This window comes from Tiliqua scincoides, chromosome 2 (assembly GCF_035046505.1).
Source record: "Tiliqua scincoides isolate rTilSci1 chromosome 2, rTilSci1.hap2, whole genome shotgun sequence".
Taxonomy (NCBI): Eukaryota; Metazoa; Chordata; class Lepidosauria; order Squamata; family Scincidae; genus Tiliqua; species Tiliqua scincoides.
Genome location: NC_089822.1, coordinates 244620663 through 244642193, shown reverse-complemented (window position 1 = coordinate 244642193; position 21531 = coordinate 244620663). Strand labels below are relative to the sequence as shown.

The 21531-nt window shown below is 45.8% G+C and overlaps 1 protein-coding gene and 1 pseudogene across 13 annotated transcripts in view; both read right to left on the bottom strand.

Moving 5' to 3' along the window:
• The window catches only part of FHIT (fragile histidine triad diadenosine triphosphatase), a 1225929-nt gene that overhangs the window by 753572 nt on the left and 450826 nt on the right, over positions 1–21531 (bottom strand). The gene's annotated exons all lie outside the window — the stretch shown is intronic.
• Positions 14915–15032, bottom strand: LOC136642932 (5S ribosomal RNA; annotated as a pseudogene).

The window sequence follows — 21531 nt, the reverse complement described above, 5'->3', positions numbered from 1 at the left end:
ATTTCATAGTGAAATTCAACTGACGAGAAATTGGGGAGCATCCCTGCACAGCAGCACCCATGGACACAAGAAGAGCACATTTCTCTTGCGCCTAAGTAACCACAGCCAGCTCCAATAATAATTTTAGGCTTTGTATTTCTCCCAGAAAAGGCTTCCTGGTCAGTTCCTGTGGTTTCTACATCAGCTGTCTCTCTTTTTATAAATCAGCCACAGCCAATCTCCAGTACAGACTGTAAAAAGAACTATGTTCCTCTTGCTGTTAGAAAACTCCATAAAGGTGCTTTTTAAAGCTTCCTGGAGAAATGGATTAAACAAATAAAACCAGCATCTTGCTCTCGGATCAAAAAACAGAGCAAAGCTCAAAGGAAAAAACCAGGTTGCTTCCCCTGTAACTGATGCAGCCAAACAAATGAGTTCTGCGCCAGCACAAAGGAAAGTTTAAACATTTCCTGAGTGAAAGCTGATTTGGGCTTAAAACCACCAAGGGGAAATTTATAACAAATATGTATGCATGGAGGAATGAGGCAAGCTTCCAACCCCTGTCTTCCAACTACTGCAGCATCAACACTCAGGAGAACATTTTCTGAGTTCAAGCGGCGAAGGCCTACTTCTGATCTTCCCCCTTATTCACTCTTCGTTTCCCTGCCTCATTTCCTTGCATTTTTCTTGGCAAAGGCCACACTCCCATCACATTCTAACCTTCCATGACAGTGACCCGAGGGCATGCTTTCCTCCCTTCTGCTCTGGTAAAATGCAACATCCACCACAGACTACAAGTGTAACATCTAATTGAATTTAATTGAGCTCAAATGGCTTCAACACCCAAAGTAATTAACTATGTTTCCTATAAACACTTGAATACAAATGGCATGCTGCCCAGTCTTTGTTTCTGGATGTTGCTTATGTCTTTCCTCTTAGGTTTCATGACCCAGAGTTGGCCACTCTTATAGGAGAAAAAAAAATAAAAATTAAAAATAAAAATTATGCAGCAAAGTATTCTTAAAGCAATTCATCTGTGGCTTCTTCATTTACAGTTTTCACATGAATTTATTTGATTTGAAGTAATTAGACTATACCTCATCCTATGCCCCAGAAGGCTTACAGCCATAGTAGAAATCACAGCACTTGCTACGAGGGCTATTTGGAAAGTAACATCCATTTGGCTTTTTAAAAAACAGGAGTGAAGGACAACAATGGAACACTGCTCAAAATTTACATACCATGCCAGCACTTCCTGTCCATGTAATCTCCACCTGAATTGAGGCAATCCTTGTATCCTGGGACAAGCTTTCCTCTCCCCTCCTCAAGAAAGTTGCCAGTGCCTGAGCAAGTGCATTGTCATGAAGAATCACACCTTTTGTTTATACCAGGGGTGCCCAAACCCCGGCCCTGGGGCCACTTGCGGCCCTCGAGGCCTCTCAATGCAGGCCTCTTAATGCAGCCCTCAGGGAGCCCCCAGTCTCCAATGAGCCTCTGGCCCTCTGGAGATCTGCTGGAGCCTGCACTGGTCTGATGCAACTGCTCTCAGCATGAGAGCAACTGTTTGACCTCTTGCATGAGCTGTGGGATGAGGGCTTCCTCCACTGCTTGCTGTTTCAGGTCTGTGATGCACTAGCAGCAGCAAAGGAAAGGCCAGCCTTGCTTTGTGCAAGGTCTTTTATAGGCTTTGAGCTATTTCAAGACCTTCATTCACTCATATAAGTTCATCTTTAATATATTCATTTATGTAAACTTATGTAAATTTATTCAAATTTTAAATATCAATTAATTCTTTTTTTCCCCGGCCCCCAACACAGTGTCAGAGAGATGATGTGGCCCTCCTGCCAAAAACTTTGGACACCCCTGGATTATACAAATGAAAACTGGCTGAGCTCTGGAATGGCAACTTTCTTGACAAGGTGTGGCATGCCATGCCAGCATTACATTGTTTTCCTTCATTTTTTTTTTTTTAAAGCCAAACAGAGGTGAGTTTCCCAACAGCCCTCATATATTCCTGCTCTAACTACAACTTTGTTTCAGGAGGGCACTTTCAATAGTGGGTTCCCATTTCTGCAACACTCATTCCGTGCATAGCCATATGAAACTGAATTGTACTAGGTCATATCACTGTCCTTTCTAGCCCTTAAGTTACCCCCTGCTAACTGCTTAAGAGGCACTTTTTCAAGTGGGTGCTCCTCTTTTATTTAACAGGGGGAGAGTAATTGGCCCACCTCACCCCCACCCCCAGCAGTGTCTTTTCTAGTGGCTGTTTGCTGGTGTTGCATCTTTTTAGATTGTGAGCCCTTTTGGGACAGGGAGCCATTAGATTTATGATTTTCTCTGTAAACCGCTTTGTGAACTTTTTGTTGAAAAGCGGTATATAAATACTGTTGTTGTTGTTGTTGTTAAGTGGGAGCCTTCTTTAGACCTGCTAAGACTCTTTGCAGGTGGCGATGTTGGGGATTGAACCTGGGGCCTTCTACGCGCAATGGACAAGCTCTAACACTGATCTGCAACCTCTCCCTAAAAATTGTCCAGCTTCCTGTTAACAAAGTAGAGTCTCCCTCCAGTGTACAGGCTGGTTGCCTACATGTCACGTTCCTCAGTTTAAGCAAGAAACACCAAGTGCTGCCACAGCTACAACTAAAAAGCAAAGGTACTGTAATGGGTGGGGTGTAGGGGGGGTCCCCTGGATCCACAGGTAAGTGAAACCACAGATACAAAGTCCGCAGATATGGGAAAACACCTGTGCATGGCTTTTAAAAAATAAAATTGAAAAAAACTTTTATTTTTAAAAGAGCAAGTCTTTGAACCTAACTATGAATTCCACTTCCTCCACACACTTAAAAAATTCACTCACACATATCCTGTTTTTTTTCAACAGTGGCATGATTTTAATAAATTAGTGACAATTTGAAAAACTACAAATCACAACACATGTCAAAGGAAGATAAGTGTTGGACAGAAGTTCCCTAAAAAAGTTATAGCATCGAAGTTGACTGTTACACTGTTATGAAGAGAGCAAAATAAAAAAATAGAAATTTTCACCAGGTCTGAAGAAAATTATTATAACTGACAGGAAACAAACCTTGTCCAACATCTATACAATTTTGTTAAGGGTACAAATACATGAGTTCAAGCATATGGTGAAACACGCACGGGAGGTGGGTGATATATCTATGCAAATAGGCAAACAGCTAAGGCTCACAAGTTATATTTGTTCTTCAACAATGGATATCAGAGAAAGTGATAAAAGCAAAAGAGGCTGACTACATCAAATGTATTCCTCTACTGCAAGTAAAATTAATAAAAACTAACAGCACAGAAATCTACAGCTATAAAACAACTATCCAGACAGCGCAATCCTATGTACTTCTACTCAGAAAAAAGTTTAATAAGTTTCATTGTGTTCAGTGCAACTTCCCCCCAGGAAAGTGTATATACAATGGTTCTCAAACTTTTAGCACAGGGGCCCACTTTTTTAGAATGAGAACCTGTCGGGACCCACCAGAAGTGATGTCATGACTGGAAAATTTTTTCAAGCAGGAAAATTTTTAACATTCCTAGGCTGCAATTCTACCCACACTTACCCAGAAGTAAGTTCCATTTAATGTCATTGTTAAAAGCATATACATAGTAGCCTGTTCAAAGTACGGATCTGTAACATTTCCCCAAATGCAGTCACGTACCATGTTAGCATCAAGTCTAATGTATTAAAAACAAAATATTGAATGAATTAGACCCACCTGAAATTGGCTCGCGACCCACCTAGTGGGCCCTGACCCACAGTTTGAGAAACATTGCAGCCTGATGTTTTCTTTCTTCATATGGTTAATTCATTCAGATAGCTAGTTCATGCGGTTAAGTTATGGAGAATTTGCTTTTTGATCCATGCTATTTGTAAATGCCATTTACAATATCAAATACTATTTGTAAATGCTTGATAAATACTTTTTATTTTAAAATCTTAAAAACACTATTCTGATGTTGAAACTTGTTTTCAAGTCTCGTAATTCACTGTTTTATGTTATATAATATAATAAAGTTTCTTTCATTGCCTAAAAATGGCATCCTCAGTGGAATACTATACTATAGTGTTTCCCAAACAATGGGTTGTGACCCACCAGCGGGTCCAGCCCTGATTGTTGGTGGGTGGTGAAACGGACAAACTGATATCTGACAAGGAAAATGTATTGAGCCTTAAGGAAAGTGAAACTGAGCTGCACCGGAGCCTTTACTCGCAAGTGGGTCACCACACTTTCCACTTTGAAGGGCAGGCAGAGTGGAATGCAATGCCATGAGAATGGTCCTGATTCTATGAACACAGGCTCCCAAACACACTTGAAAAGGAAGAACCCCCCTCCAAGCTAACAAGGAAAATGTACTGAGCCCTAAGGAAAGCAAAACAGAGTCACGTGCACATGACTAAGCAAACGTGTCTTGGTTCCTGTTGAAGGCTAGGCAAAGGGGAATGCATGACCACCAAATGGTCCTGATCCAATGAATGTGGAGCTCCACAAATGCTCCAGAAGGTACCCCCACACGATAGTAAAAAGGTTAGAAACTGGAAGTGATACCAAAAGGAGAGATTTTCAGCATCAGGTAGGCATGCAGAGGGGGCTGTGGGCCTCCTGGACCCTCCCCAAGGCCAGCAGGACCCCCCAGGCCCCTCAGTTCCCATGGTGCTGCAAACACTGCAGCACTGTTGGAACATCCTCCCATCCCCGCAAACACTCACCTGCAGTCCCAAAGTCTGAGTAGGACTTTGGGAACCGCTGCGCTGGTTTGTTCTCCACCCCAGAAAGTCCTTCCAGTTGGCTTTGGGCTTATATTTTTGGGGGCTTGATACATGATGAAGTGGAAGTTACCTGCCTATTAGTGTTGCATGCACAACCCAACTGTCCAGTCAGCACATGGGAGGCTCTTGTACCATCAAATAGGCCTCTTTATGAAGCATGGAGAAACAATCTCCTTAATCTTTAATAAACATCGTGAGGAAGAAGCTTCACCCATACAAGCCTCAAGAGAGAAAGGAAACTAATCTCTAAGAAGCCTCCTTAAAGGTGCACACACAGACATGCAAGCGCACACACATGAACACACTGTGCAGGGTCTTCTGTGTGAATGGGGGACTCTATATAGCCATACAAAGTGCCAAGTACCTGGTCCACCTCTGGCTGAGCTGAGCCAGAGTCACCCCAAAAAATGAGAGGGAGGGAGGGAGAGTAACCCAGAAGGGGTAAAGAGCAGTTTGGGGAGGGAATGGCCCTGAGTTTTGATTTGTGGGAGAAAAAACCCAATGCATTTCATAATATCAGCCCTAAGCCTAAATGACAGTGAACCCATGCAGAACCTACACCTACATAAATGCATATGCATTGGCATATATGCACACACATACAGAGAGAATAAAGAAAAGCGCTCTGAGCCTTTGCAAATGGCCCAGCAATAGAGGGGGGAGCCAGTGGGAGTGGACTACTGGTTGAGGGGGCACCTGCTCCCCTCTGGCACTCACCTATGCATGGAACAGAGCAGAATTATCTCATTAAGCAGTTCAGCTCCCTTAACAACAGTGCCACTTGTGCTTTCGGTCCAAGACAAATAATTCAAGTCCCCACTGTTGTCTACTTTGGAGCATTAACTTCCCGCACAACATGGCTTTGCATGCGTTCCTCTCATGTCTTCCATAAATATAACTATTACTGGGCTTTTGTTGTTGTTGTTGTTATTGGAGATTTTTTTAATGCTCCTTGTTCTTTTCTTATTGTAGCGTAAGGTTCTTGCTTTCATCTGGTGTTAAAGCATGAAAAATGAATTTGAACATTAATAGAATCCATTTGCGGACCAGGGCTTTTATTGTAAATAAAATTATTCATTTGTTATGTCCTATTGTTTTCAGCAGACACAGTATTGATCTTTGGGTTTCTGCTCGGGGATGCCGTAAGGAGCGGTAGCTTAAGAAGGGAACAGAGCAACATTTGTAAATTGATTGAATGTAAAGCGTAATGACAGAGACAAACATCATTTCTACGGCAACGTTATACAAAAAAAATACAAAGCATTTTTCAGCAGCTTATTGAGCTGGTTATTGAAAAGAACAGGCTATCCAAAGTGGAACAATGAGCAGGATGTTATTGGGTCCAAACAATTTTATTGTGATTCATCGAGGACACGGTGACCCTTACGGAATATGCATTAAAAATTAGAATGGATTTTTAGAATAACTTTTTGGCCTACTTTGGTTGTAAAGAAAAGTTTTTGCTCAGGGAAAAGAATAAATGACCACTGAGACTCTATTTCACATATCCTGCATTGATTACACAGCGTAACAAAATTGGAACAATTTCGTGTTTGAATATTTCAATTTTTTCTTTATTAATTTTGGTGCAAGGATTTCAAAAATGCCTCTATTTTTGGCATGGTGTCAATAGTTCAGCAACATGTACCCAATACCATTGTATTCGATGAAGTGTATTACAATACATTAAGCCAGTAGTTCCCAAATGTTTTAGCACCAGGACCAACTTTTTAAAATGATTATTGGGAGCCACCTAGTTTTCCAAGCCCCCCCCCCCAAAAAAAAATATGTGTTTCACTTCATCAGTCAAACCTGTTTTTATCCTTTATCCTAGTCTAGCTCCAAAGGCTACTGATTTATGAATGGCAAGTGGTGGGGCTATAATAGTGATTGGACAGCAATGCCCCGCAAGTAACAGCTTGTTTAACCCTTGAAGCACATTGCTTAATCTGCTTTGTCAGTTTCACAATCCACTAATGTATCCCAAATCACAGTTAGGAAACCGCTGATCTTACTCAACCCCCTACAACAGTGTTTAATTCATGCCTAGAAAAAGCATGCAGAGGAATCACTCCCTGCATGATTAGGCACTGTTGCATCAGATGGGACCCATGGGTCTTTCCCACTTCATGGAGGGGTCTGGTTGAAATGTTTCCTAACCAGCCCAGGTTTGTATTCTATATATAGGGGGGGCCCCATACCCGCCAATTCAGTTATCAGCAGATTGGGTCTGCAGGCCCCACTGCCACGTGCACCCACTCCAGAGGCGTGGGGAGCTCTGTTCCCCTCACCTCCAGAGTGTCCTCTGAGCCCTAGAGTTAAAAAAAGTCTCTTCTGATTTCTCCACGAAGGGCTTCCCTGGGCCTCCCAATGCCTTATAAGACATTAAAAATGTCACTTCTGGTTTCACGGAGAAACCAGAAGTGACTTTTTTTTAGCTCTATGGCTCAGTCTGAGCCTGGCAGAGGTTGAAGATGGAAGTCAGAAGACCTTCCAGAGGTGAGAGAAGTGGAGCTCCTTTTAGCTCCAGAGGGTGGGGGGAGGTGTTCGCCCGTATCAACGGTTTCAGGTAATCACGGGGGGTTCTGGAATAGAACCACAGTGGATACAGGGGCATACCTGTATTACCTAGTACAGTGGTTCTCAAAGTGGTGGCTTGTGACCCACCAGTTCGTGTGAAGCTTCCCCTTTAAGTCCCTTTAGTCCCTTTAAGGGGAGGGGGAGGGGTGAGGACAGCGATGTGATTACCAGGATTGCATCACTAATGGGGGTGAAAGGGCCTATTTTTACTTGCTGAGGGTTGCTGGCAGCTGCAGGAGGTGTGGGGAGCCCTGCGCAGCCCTCCATAGGGATCCCTGATGCTTAGAATGTTGACTTAGAATATTAGAACGTTGAGAAAAGCTTGTTGCTAAGCAACCAGGAAGTGCTTTGCAACCGGTTTTTCTGAACAACCTAATAGTCTAACAGCCCAATTCTGAGATCCTGTGGCACACGGGTGCAGCGGCACAGAAAACAGCTACTGCCACATCCTGCGCACCAACGGCAACCACAGGAAGCACCTCGGGAGAAGACCTTGGTCCCTTTCTCCCAAGTAAGGGAAGTAGCCCCACAATGGGGCTACTCGATTCACTGCCGACCAAAAAGTTTGCGGTGAAATCAGAGCGTTCATGTCGGGCACCAAGCCCCACACGAACACACAGGACCTGGTGGAGCTTTGCTCCACCAGTCCCACCTCCCTCCCTCCCCGCTCCCTCCCCCCAGCATGCCTCCCGCCTGCCCTCTCCCCACCTTCCCCTCCCCAGAAACCATTCTCCCCACCTCCCCCCACCCCTGCTTTCCTCTCCGCGGCTTGACCATGCAACCGCTGAGCAGCGGAGGTCGGGCACCCACTCAGTGCTAGCCCAGCGCCAGCCAGCACTGGGCAAGCACAGGCACTTGCCGGGTGTTAGGCCTCACAAACATGCCTTATGGTAAGCCAGCGTGTCGAGCCCAGGATTGGGCTCTAAGTCAACATTCTAAGCATCAGGGAGCCCTGCGGAGGGCTGCGCAGGGCTCCCCGCGATTCCTACAGCTTCCAGCAGCCCTCAGTAATTAAAAATAGCCCCCTTTCATCTCCATTAATGATGCAATCCTGGGGATTACATTGCTGTCCTCACCCTTCCCCTGCAAAAACTTACTTAGGGAGTAAATCTCTCTAAATGTTTGAGAACCACTGACCTAGTACATTTTGAAGCCACCTTTCTGTGGATGCATTCGAGGCAGTTATCAGATTAAAAGAGTACTTCACAATTTAGGAGACATGATACCAGAAAGACATAGAAACAGGGAAGGAAGGAGGAAAGAAGCAAACGTAGGTACCCACACTTTCATAGTGTTGCGTAATTACATTGTAGAGTGATCCATTTGAATGGTCACTGAAAGAGTCAGTTCTGATAGTTGGTTCCAACCAAGACAGGGCAGACAGCACTGCCTCTTACAAATGCTGCTGTGAACTATCCATCAGCCATGTCTAGCACTAAAAACAGACAGACAAAAACAACAGATAAGTCATGCAAGGGGAGGAACTCACCATATTGAATGACTGCAAGGCCCGTGTTCTCAAAAGAGGAGTTATGAAAGTTCTGCATTCATTGTGCGTTCACGCTAACTTTTCTTCTTTTTTTTTTAACTTTAAAGGACATAATTAAGCCACCCACATCTTAATTTATTTTAAAAGTTGCATTAATCATTGAGAAGAGCATGACTCATGCCTGTATTTGTTATAAAGCAGTGCTGTCTGCCCTGCCAGGGCTGTCACACTCCCGCTTTGGCAGAAGTGGGAGGAAGGACACCTCGCCAGTAGTACTTATAAAGGAATAATATCACACAGTTCAAGCTAGTTGTGATACAGCTCCTGGCCACTTCTATAGTCCTATGCCGACTGCGACGTAGACGGGTGTGTGACACACAGTGCGGTGATCCTTCTGTAGGACACCCACATGTTGGATAGGCTTCCAAGACCGTGACAACATAATTAGACACATGCTTAGCAATGTTTCTGGAAGCTTAAGGTGTTTTTGTCTGCCTTCAGAGCAGTGACATGTGGTAAGGTCAAGGGCTGCTGAGGCACTGGATAGTATCCATTTGAAATAACAGTGTTATTTTTTTTTTTTGTCAGTTCGAAGTAGTTCCTTCAGGTCAGACATTGGTCTTCAATTGTTTATCGCTCCCTGTTTTGACTGAAAGTCCAATTTTGAGAAATTGTTAAGTTTATCGATAACATTTTCCATTTTTGCAGCCCATATGGCGTAGAGATATTCGGGATAAAGAAAACGAGCATAAAGAAGACTAAGGAGCGTAAAGAAGAAGCGTGAAGGAGTGAGCAGCAGTGGGGTTTTTTTCTTGTTGTTTTTTTTGCAGCCACTGTAAATTTTTTACTAGGGCTAGCTAATGTAGAGGGAGAGTGAGCACCACCAATTGCATGGCTTCAAGACAGGCCCTCTCAATGGAGCCCACAACTTAGCTGCCTCTTTGGGTGCTTTTTCACTGCAGTTTTATGACGAGACCAGCAAGCCTAAATATCTTTATACACATATGTCAAATAAGTTACCTAGACCAGGGATTTTCAAACTACTCAGGAATAAACCACCTGAGGTAAGTCTTTGTGGGGGGCGGGGGAAAGGCAGCAATTAGATCCCCAGGATTGCATTGCTGCGGAGGCAGGGGGACTTTTTTCTAACACATCTTACCTCCCGATGGGGTCCAGGGGGTGCAGGGAGTCCCACAGAGCGCTCTGCAGGGCTCCCCACAGCCAGTTGTGGACCTAACATAGACATCTATGGGGCAAATGCCCCAGGCACAAGCCTCTAGGACCCTGTGGAAGTCTCTCTGAGGCTCCTGATGGGGTCAGAAACTGTGTTTCTGGTTTCCCAGAAGCATAGTTTATAGCATTGGGGAACCTCAGAGAGGCTTCCCCAATGCAAGCTCAGGTCGTGCAAGGCTCCATGAGTCTCAGGTGAGGGGGGGCGGATTTATGCTGTACAAGGGGTGGCAACAGCCCGTGGGGAGGCACCATCGCAGACCTTTGCCCCAGGCGCAGGGCTGGGCAGGTCTGTCGCTGCCCACAGCTTGTAAACAGTGAAAACAGTAATCGCAACCCACTTTGCAACTGCAAAACCGGAAGTGGGTCACGATAGCTATTTTCACTTTCTTCAAGCTGTGGGGAGCCCTGCAGAAGTAAGATGTGATAGAATAATGTCCCCCCTGCACGGCATGATCCTGCAGATTGCATCAGTGCCTTCTCCCTTCCTCCGCCTCTTAAGAGGGCAGAGGCCAGAGCTCTCAGGCTCGGGCATCACTACAGCCCAGTTTGAGAACCACTGACATAGACTATGGAAGGGGAGGACATGAAACAAAGGGGTCCAAAAACATTACACTGGTGACACACAGAAAAACAGTAACAGGCACATGCTAATTGCTTGTATTGTATTGGCAACCTTCAGTCTCGAAAGACTATGGTATCGCGCTCTGAAAGGTGGTTCTGGAACAGCGTCTAGTGTGGCTGAAAAGGCCAATCCGGGAGTGACAATCCCTTCCACACTGGGAGCAAGTGCAGTCTGTCCCTGGTCTGTCTCCCTGGCTATGGGCCTTCCTTCTTTGCCTCTTTGCCTCAGACTGTTGGCAAAGTGTCTCTTCAAGCTGGGAAAGGCCATGCTGCACAGCCTGCCTCCAAGCGGGCCGCTCAGAGGCCAGGGTTTCCCACTTGTTGAGGTCCATCCCTACGGCCTTCAGATCCCTCTTGCAGATGTCCTTGTATCGCAGCTGTGGTCTACCTGTAGGGCGCTTTCCTTGCACGAGTTCTCCATAGAGGAGATCCTTTGGGATCCGGCCATCATCCATTCTCACGACATGACCGAGCCAACGCAGGCATCTCCGTTTCAGCAGTGCATACATGCTAGGGATTCCAGCACGTTTCAGCACTGTGTTGTTAGGAACTTTGTCCTGCCAGGTGATGCCGAGAATGTGCCAGAGGCAGCGCATGTGGAAAGCGTTCAGTTTCCTCTCCTGTTGTGAGCGGAGAGTCCATGACTCGCTGCAGTACAGAAGTGTACTCAGGACGCAAGCTCTGTAGACCTGGATCTTGGTATGTTCCATCAGCTTCTTGTTGGACCAGCGAGAATTGCTTGTGCTCCACCCAGTTTCTGAGGGGTCGCACAGTCAGAAGGAAGGCTGAGCTTGTAACTGCTGAACCTCTGGTCTCTCCCTGTATTTGCAGCTAAGCTCTGCCAGTTTGGCATTTTTGACTATAAAAATGATCGGAATCATGCAGAAATGACAATTATAACACAGATCAGTGCAAAATTCTTTCTTTCTTTTTAACTTTTTGTTACAGCTAATTTCACTGGAGTATAACAGGTGAGGAAGGAGTTTAGAGAGAGTCCTCACATTAACAGTAAGTTGCTCAAGGCCGAAGAGCTAATTCAGGCCTGGGTTGTGTAGGGCTGATGCACTGGGACTGTCCCTTAGGGTAGGTTGATAGAATTTTCAGGTAAATTAGCATTGCAGCCTAGATGTGGCCCTTGAGGCCCAGAGCTCAGTCTACTAAGTTTGCAAGTAGATACAGAGATCTATTCACAGATCTGAACAGAGATCTGTGGGACTGAACCCCGGAAGTAAGGCAGTGGAGCCTAACTGCTCTTGTGTCCTGAATTGAGTGATGCACACCAGCACCAATTCCAGACCCTTACCGATGCCCCTAGGTCCAATTTTGCTGCTTCATCACAAAATCAAGAATGCAGGGGAAAAACAGATTCCTTCTAGCCCAGTGTTTCTCAACATTTGTCCCATGCTGTTCCGCTTCATGTGGTCCACCTACTGGAAGTACCACTGGAAGTAACTAGCAATGAAGCCATCATCATTTACTTCTGGGTTGGAAGGCCAGATGTGACATGACAAACACCGAGACTCAGGGCGGACAGGAAAGCTGTTTCAAGTCTGTGAAAAGCCTGAGCTATTGCTCTGCTCACTGAGTCAAGCCTCCTAGTGCTGTTACATCTCTGGTCTCGTTGCTGTGAGGCACTTGACCAGGGGTTCCATGCCTGCCAAGACCCCCTGTGGTAAATATACCACTAGTTGAGAAACACTGTTCTAGACAGATCATGCCCAGCTATGCAAACGTGCCCTGAGTCTGGGTACTCAATGTGTACACTAGCACACACTAGTACTACAATCTTCCCTATCAATCAAAGGGCTACACAATGTAAGACTGCAAACTTCCTGTCAGTGAAACAAATACAATACAAACAATACAAGATCATTTTTTAAAATGACATCAAGAATATCTGCTGAAACCAACCCAAACAACAAAATCAAACTCATGTTTGCCTTAGTATGTTAACGAAAGGACATGAAGAAGAAAGTAAACAAGCAGGTGGGAGGTGCTTAATCTTTCCCTTGATCTACTCGTTCTTCCCTACAAATCCTCCCAGATTAGCTTTTTTTTTGTACAAAATATTTTCCCCTCAGCCAGACTCCAGGACTGTGTTGTGATATTTTGACTGTATGCCTACTTTGCTAGATCCCAAGACGTGTTGGTAGTACTATGGAGGGGGGAAAAGGGCTTTGAAGAATCAGATGGGGGGGGGGACATGTTATATACACTTGCTTCAAAATAACCAACTTAGAAAAACAATGGGACTTGCTTTTCTGTAATTTTGTTTTGTTTTTCCAAGATCAATGTGTAAAGAAATCAGATCTTGTTTATAAAGAGCCCAGACTGCTAATAATATTGCAAGGAAATATGTTAAAGAAAGCTTTAAGAAATTTGTAAGGTACAGCATTTGCATGGCAATTTAGCAAAGAAATAACTAACTATTAGGAAAGAAATAAATGTATATTTTCACTGTTTGGGTTTTCGATACTTTTAGCCAACTTACATATCAACAAAGATATTTTGGATTAGGATATTTACTACAAAATATGAGTTGAGAAGCTTGCTTTGCTCTAGGTGTTTTGGCAATTCATCAGACTACAAACTCTTGCATGGTTTTCTGAGTCTTTTTTTTCTCTGCACAGGCCTAGACTTTGAAAATACTGATGACAGCAATATGGAGACGAGTTTTTTTCTGCGCCACAGCTAAGCAGCCAGAGAAGAAATTGTGACTGTGCATTTATTGCACTATCTATGTCTTGCCTTATTTGTAAAAACAACAGAAAGAAAAGTCACACATTCATTGCATAATAATCATAAGGAGGTTAATTATTTTCTGTCTTTCATTTAACGCCATGCATCTCCAAGCTACACCATTTTCTATTCATCTCATTTATTCTGCTCTTTTATCGGCCATCGTTTAATCACATAGATTCATCACACATCAGTCGTTCTGCTGTTAGTTCTTTCTACAGCTCTGCTCAGTTCCATTTATTTCATTTCTCTCACTTAGTCTTCATTCAACAAACATTCAAGCGCAACTTGAACTTCAGCTTCTCAGAAAAAGATCTTTTAAACCCCATCCACCTGTCCACCAAATCTCTTGGGCATACAAATAAGAATTTTAGAGTTTTCTTTCTAGCTCTCTCTAAGACATAACTCAAATAACCTAATTCTGGGGTTGACCCTACAGGATTAAAGAATTCTTATCACAGATAATTGGTTGTGTAAGGAAGCCCAGCTTGACCATTTAGGCACCTGGAGTTCAGCTATCTGCTTTGTTCCACCCACTCTCAGGTTCTACTCTGTTAGGGCCCAATCCAACCCAACTTTCCAGCAACGATGCAGCCACAACGCAGCCCCTAGGTAAAATAACAAATGTTCCCTGACCTTGAGGAGTCCACTGTGACTGCCACCCCCATTACAGGATGCAGCCCATATCCTGTTGCCATGGCTGTACCAGCACTGGAAAGTTAGGTAGGATGGGGCCTAATAGCCCAATCCTGGGCTCCGCATGCCAGCTCATCATTGGGGCACACTGTTGCAAACATGCCATAAGGAATGTTTGCAGGTCCTACCGCCGGCCAGTGGAGAGCTAAGCGGAGGCGTAGGGGGAGGCGAGTGGAGGGCAGGCAGAGGGCGGGGAGGAGGCATTACAGGGAGGCGGGAAGAGGGCAGGGGGAGGTGTGCCAGGAGGAGGGAACGGGGAGGGAGGCGGGACCAGTGGAGTGATGCTCCATCGGATCCAAAGCCTTCGTGTTCAGCTCACCACCCGACATGGAGGGTTTTGATTCACCACCGATCTTTTGGTTGGTGGTGAATCGAGTAGCCCACCGTGAGGCTACTGTGCTTACCCAGGGAAGAGGATGAAATTTCCCTTCTCCTGAGGAGTCGCCCACAGCTGCCCAAGGCGAGCAGGATGCGGCAGGAGCCATTTTCAGCACCGCCGCAGCCCCGCACCCTGGGCAGTTCAGGATTGGGCTGTAAGTCTGTTATTGCCCTCTTTTTTTTTTAAATGACGTGCTTATAAACTTCATAAATACCACAGGGGCTAAAATTACATCAGAAATTATGGAAAGAGTTAATTAATATGGGGTCAGCAACATTTGTGCCCCCCCCCCAAACAAATAGGACCTTTTCCATTTGTGGAAGAGAACCTTAGGATACAATTCATTACATTGGCACCATGTTTGGTTGGCAACCTTCAGTCTCGAAAGACTATGGTATAAGCCTACAGCAACCGGTATTCCCAGGCGGTCTCCCATCCAAGTACTAACCAGGCCTGACCCTGCTTAGCTTCAGAGATCAGACAAGATCAGGCATGTGCAGGGTAACAGTTGCTGCATTAGCATGATACCAAAGTATGTAATAACCAGGGCCCATGAGAGGGGGACACATTGGACCTGTGCCCTGCATCAAAAGAGAAGTCTGGGAGCCAAAGGAGGGGAGCCAGAAATTTCCTGGGATGTCAGAAAATGCTTGCATATATTGGGCAAAGACTAGCATTAACATTCTGTGTAAGCCTACATAGTTTTATATATCGTGATTCTTAGAAATTATGATTCAATGACCATATGAAATTATGATTCAATGGAGAAAGAAAGATGCCCAAAAGAAACTTGTACCCCCTGAAAAAGTTCCTTTCACAGGTCCTGGTACTGACACGAGGAAAGTGTTTTTATTATATCCTAGGCCAAAATTTATAGTTGCTTCCATATACTTGGTCAAATAGTGTACCCCACAATAGAAGTTGTGGGCACTTTTATTAGACACTTTTTGTATATCAAGCAACCTCAAGGTCAAAGCCAAGCGTCTTGCACATTTGAAAGCGAAGGACATTTCTACAGCTGTAGACCTGTAGCACCTGCCCTTCCAAGGAGACGATTAAGCCCCAGAGTTTTTTAAGCCCCAGAACCTTTTGGAAACATGTTTTTTAAAACCCTTTCAATTTAGGTGACCTTTTGTAGACTAACACCCCGAACCCAACCAACTTTCCAGCACCAATGCAGCCGTGCCAATGGGGCACACCCTGCATTATGTGGTGGGGGGCGGTCATGGTGGTCTCCTCAAGAGATCCTCAAGAGATCCAAGGATCCTTGGGGCTGCACTGCAGTTATAGCAGCGCTAGAAAGTTGGTTAGGACTGGGCTGTGAGGCTGTCATTCTATACATGCTTACCTGGGAGTAGGTCCAATTGAACTTAGTAGGACTTACTTCTGAGCAGACATGCTGTAAGAGGGTGAGCATTGAATGCATACTTGGAATTATGGACTCTATACTGTGTGCACCGGGTAGATGGGACCACCGGGTAGATGGGACTCGTCAGCCTAGGAAGGCAGCTCATCTAAGAGAAGGAAACTCTGACCTCAAACCTCCACTGCCTTGTGGCTACATCCAGTTCTGGAAAAGGCTTCAGGAGTCAACCTCGAGGCAAAATCAGGAGCCGGAGTCCCTTAGGCAGTTCATGGCTGAACACAGTCACGTTCTGGCAACTCCTGCGACGCCGCTGGAACCAACCGTATTGGCTTCTGCCTTTCCATTGGACCATTCCAGCGATGTGGAGAGGGGGGATTTGCTGCATGGGTAACAGCCTATCCTCCATACCTTCTTTACCCAGGCTTCGCGCACTGGAGAGGACACTCCAACTTCGCCATACGGCGTCGGCACAACACGGGAAGCAGCAGTTTACCGGTTATAAGTCTTTGCTCGATTGGCATAGAGCATGACGCCAGGGGCTGCTTCCGACGGTGGGAGAGATCATTGCATCTCATTGGGCAGCTACCGCCCGCCTTAAGCTGGGCAGTCCCCAGCCAGTAAGGTGTTGCCTCGCCACGGTCCGTTAACCTCATGGGGTGCGTGGGGTTTAGGGTGAAAACCGACAAGCGGATTGACAACTATGCACCATGCAACAGAAAACAGAAAACTACTGCCCTAAAGCTGGGCACCTGGAACGTTAGGACAATGACACCTGGCTTCTCTGATGACCTGCAAGAAATAGACGACGCACGCAAAACAGCTGTCATCGACATGGAGCTGAGCAGACTGCAGATGGACATCGTCGCCCTTCAAGAGACTAGGCTGCCAGATTCCGGATCTGTCAAGGAGAGAAATTTCTCATTTTTCTGGCAGGGGAAACCACCAAACGAAACCAGGGAACATGGCGTTGGCTTTGCGGTCAGAAATACCCTGCTGAAATCCATCATCCCACCTAGTGTGGGAAGTGAAAGAATTTTGTCCCTGCAGCTCCAGTCATGAGCAGGACCTATCACTCTCATCAGTGCTTATGCACCGACTCTGTCGTCTCCAGCAGAAGCCAAAGACAAATTCTATGATGACCTGGCCACCACTGTCAAGAAAATCCCTGTAAAAGAGCCATTGTTCATCTTCGGCGATTTCAATGCTAGAGTTGGTGCTGATAACAGTTCATGGCCCACTTGCTTAGGTCAGTTTGGCACTGGGAGGATGAACGAAAATGGCCAACGCCTGCTAGAGTTTTGCTGTCATCACGGTCTCTGTGTCAGCAACACGTTCTTCAACACAAAGCCCCAACATAGAGTCTCTTGGAGACATCCAAGATCAAAGCACTGGCACCAGCTCGACCTGATCCTCACCAGACGCTCCAGCCTTCCCAGCATCAAGATCACACGCAGTTATCATGGTGCTGCCTGCGACACTGACCACTCCCTGGTGTGCAGCAGAGTGAAACTGCAAACAAAGCGACTGTATCACACGAAAAAGGAAGGAAGACCTCGCATTGATACCAGCAAGACCCGGGATCAGAGAAAAGTGGAGGAATTTGCACAAGCGCTTGAGGAATCTCTTCCAGGCCCGGCCGACGCAAACGCATCCAACAGATGGGAACATTTCAAGAATACCGTTTACAACACCGCCTTGTCCATATTCGGCAAGAAGACCAACAAGGCGGCAGACTGGTTTGAAGCCCACTCTGAGGAGTTGACACCAGTCATTGAGGAAAAGAGGAGAGCTCAAGCAGCATACAAGGCCTGTCCCAGTGAGCGCAACCTGCAGGTCCTCCGAACTGCTCGCAGCAAAGTCCAACAGACTGCCAGGAGATGTGCTAACGACTACTGGCTCCAGCTCTGTTCCGAGATACAGATAGCAGCTGACACGGGCAACATCAAGGGGATGTATGATGGTATCAAGCAGGCCCTAGGTCCAACACAGAAGAAAATTGCCCCTCTGAAGTCTGCCACAGGCGAGGTCATCCAGGATTGGGCGCAGCAGATGGAACGCTGGGTGCAGCACTACTCTGAGCTATATTCCAGAGAAAATGTAGTCACCGAAGAAGCACTGAACAACATTGAGTGCCTGCCTGTGCTGGAAGAGCTTGACAGTGAACCAACCCTAGAAGAACTTCACGTGGCCCTGGACTCCCTTGCCTTTGGCAAGGCACCTGGAAAAGACAGCATCCCTGCTGAAGTCCTAAAATGCTGCAAAGAGATCATCGTCACTGAGCTGCATGAAATCCTCTGTCTCTGCTGGAGAGAAGGTGGAGTACCTCAAGACATGAGGGATGCAAACATCATCACGCTGTACAAGAACAAAGGTGACAGGGGTGACTGCAACAACTACCGCGGCATCTCTCTCCTTAGCGTTGTAGGAAAGCTGTTTGCCCGAGTTGTACTAAAGAGGCTCCAGGTACTTGCAGAGAGCGTCTATCCAGAATCGCAGTGTGGATTCCGAGCCAACAGGTCCACCACTGATATGGTATTCTCCCTTAGACAACTGCAGGAGAAATGCAGGGAACAACGACAGCCACTCTTTATAGCCTTCATAGATCTCACAAAGGCTTTCGACCTGGTCAGCAGAGACGGCCTCTTCAAGATTCTCCCCAAGATTGGATGTCCACCCAGGCTCCTCAGCATCATCAGATCCTTCCACAAGGACATGAAGGGCACTGTTGTCTTCGATGGCTCCACATCAGACCCTTTTGACATCCGAAGCGGAGTGAAGCAGGGCTGTGTTCTTGCACCAACCTTGTTTGGGATTTTCTTTGCTGTCCTGCTGAAGCAGGCCTTTGGAACTGCAACAGAAGGCATCTATCTCCGGACCAGATCAGACGGAAAGCTCTTCAACCTCTCCAGACTGAGAGCAAAATCCAAAGTCCAGCTGAAATGTCTGCGTGACTTCCTCTTTGCCGACGATGCAGCTGTCACTACCCACTCTGCCAAAGATCTCCAGCAGCTCATGGATCGTTTTAGCAAGGCCTGCCAAGATTTTGGACTGACAATCAGCCTGAAGAAAACACAGGTGATGGTTCAGGAAGTGGACTCACCTCCCTGCATTACAATCTCTGAGCATGAACTGGAGGTTGTCCATGACTTTGTGTACCTTGGCTCAACGATCTCCGACACTCATTCTCTCGATACCGAGCTAAACAAGCGCATCGGTAAAGCAGCTACCACGCTTTCCAGACTCACAAAGAGAGTCTGGTCCAACAAGAAGCTGACGGAACATACCAAGATCCAGGTCTACAGAGCTTGCGTCCTGAGTACACTTCTGTACTGCAGCGAGTCATGGACTCTTCGCTCACAACAGGAGAGGAAATTGAGCGCTTTCCACATGCGCTGCCTCCGACGCATCCTCGGCATCACCTGGCAGGACAAAGTTCCAAACAACACAGTCCTGGAACGAGCTGGAATCCCTAGCATGTATTCACTGCTGAAACAGAGACGCCTGCGTTGGCTTGGTCATGTCGTGAGAATGGATGATGGCCGGATCCCAAAGGATCTCCTCTATGGAGAACTCGTGCAAGGAAAGCGCCCTACAGGTAGACCACAGCTGCGATACAAGGACATCTGCAAGAGGGATCTGAAGGCCTTAGGGATGGACCTCAACAAGTGGGAAACCCTGGCCTCTGAGCGGCCCGCTTGGAGGCAGGCTGTGCAGCATGGCCTTTCCCAGTTTGAAGAGACACTTTGCCAACAGTCTGAGGCTAAGAGGCAAAGAAGGAAGGCCCATAGCCAGGGAGACAGACCAGGGACAGACTGCACTTGCTCCCGGTGTGGAAGGGATTGTCACTCCCGGACTGGCCTTTTCAGCCACACTAGACGCTGTGCCAGAACCACCTTTCAGAGCGCGATACCATAGTCTTTCGAGACTGAAGGTTGCCAATACAATACAATACAATACTGTGTGCATCAAGTGGGTTGAATTTTCTGGTTTATGCTTCTTTAAACCATATTCTCAGTAAGACTCTCAAATGAAATTAGACCATGTATTAGTCCCAGTGCAGTGACAAAAAGAAGCACACGGTTGCACATGCAAACCAGACACTTGGAGGAAAGAGAATGTGATCTGCGTGCACTCATCAAACAGTGTGATGCTGCTTGTTAAGATATGTTAACATTGACCTCCCCAATGTTACTCTCCATGGGTAACAGTCTATCCTCCATATCTACTTTACCCAGGCTTTCCGCACTGGAGAGGACACCCTGTTCCAGAACCACTATTCAGAGCACGATACCGTAGTCTTCCGAGACTGAAGGATGCCAGCAACAACCTCTCCAATGAACGCCTTTGGAGCAAGCACCATTTCTAAATGTGAGTTGTCCAGGAGCGCCACTGGAGTCTTGCTCAACTCCCATGGATTTTACAGAGGCTTTTTTCACAGTGCAACAAAGTCTTTCCAGCATCCAGTCATGCTCGAGAAATTATTCCAGCACAGTCTTCAACTCTCCCTCCCCCCCGCTCCTTTCAAACCTGGATTTTTCAATACATACAAGTTAATTAACCTGACATCCAACGTGAATTGGCTTTTAAACTCATTCTTTTTGTCTCTTTAACTCTCAGAAATTCAAGTGCATTAATATTTCATTCTCTGCTAGGAAATAAATATAGATATACATTAAAAGGCATGCTGTAAGTACGCCAGAAACAAAGCAGATACAATTATTGCTATAAAAGCATGGGAAATACAGTTCTTATTGCCAGGTCAGATGAATGTGGCTTTATGCAGGCCTTTCACAGGCTTGCAACAACAAATGGCTTTATTCTACATACCATATTCCGTCTTCGACATTGTATTCCCCCCCCCCCATTTTTCCTTCTCAGTGTAATTGCAGGGAGGAGGCTATGCTTTTGTTTTTAGTAACTGAGCACTTGTTCAACAACACAAAAAGGAAACCAACCAAAGACTACATTTACAACATGTGAGCCATTTTAAAAATACACCATGGTAAAGCTGGCTTTAAAAAAGGAAAAGTAGAGGGGAAAAAAACCCACACATTAAGGAGTATCAAACAGAAACCTGAGCCAGAAAATGCATCTGCCAGATAGAAAAACATTAGACTACAGTAAAGTACACAGATCTTTATTTAGGAAGCTAACTTGAAACAAATACAGGTGTGCCTCACAGGGATATGTTATCTGATCCCCACTGTTGTGCGATTAGGTTGTTAAGCGGACACTCAGCCCAATCTAGTGCCTTTGTTGTGTAAACAGACACTCCCTGCCAGACACTAGCTGGCTGCACAGGCTACTGGAGACCAATTGCCTCTTCTTTGCATTAAGATCCTCTCTGTTGTGTAAACAGACACTGCTGCTGGCTATGGGAGACCTGACTGCCTCATTAAGAGCCTCTTTGTATGGTGCTTTGGCCACCATTGTATGGTGCTTTGTATGGAGCTCTGACCACCATTGACCACCACAAGTTAAGTGGAAGGTCATTAAGCGACACATGTCTGTACATTGCTGAGTTTCCACTCATCTGTTCTTGAGAAAAAATAAAGTTCGGATAATTTGTTTTTCCTGCTAAAATAATGTGGCACTTTATATTTAACACCAATCAAGGTTGACAGTTTGGTTTTTACAGTTCATTGACTAAC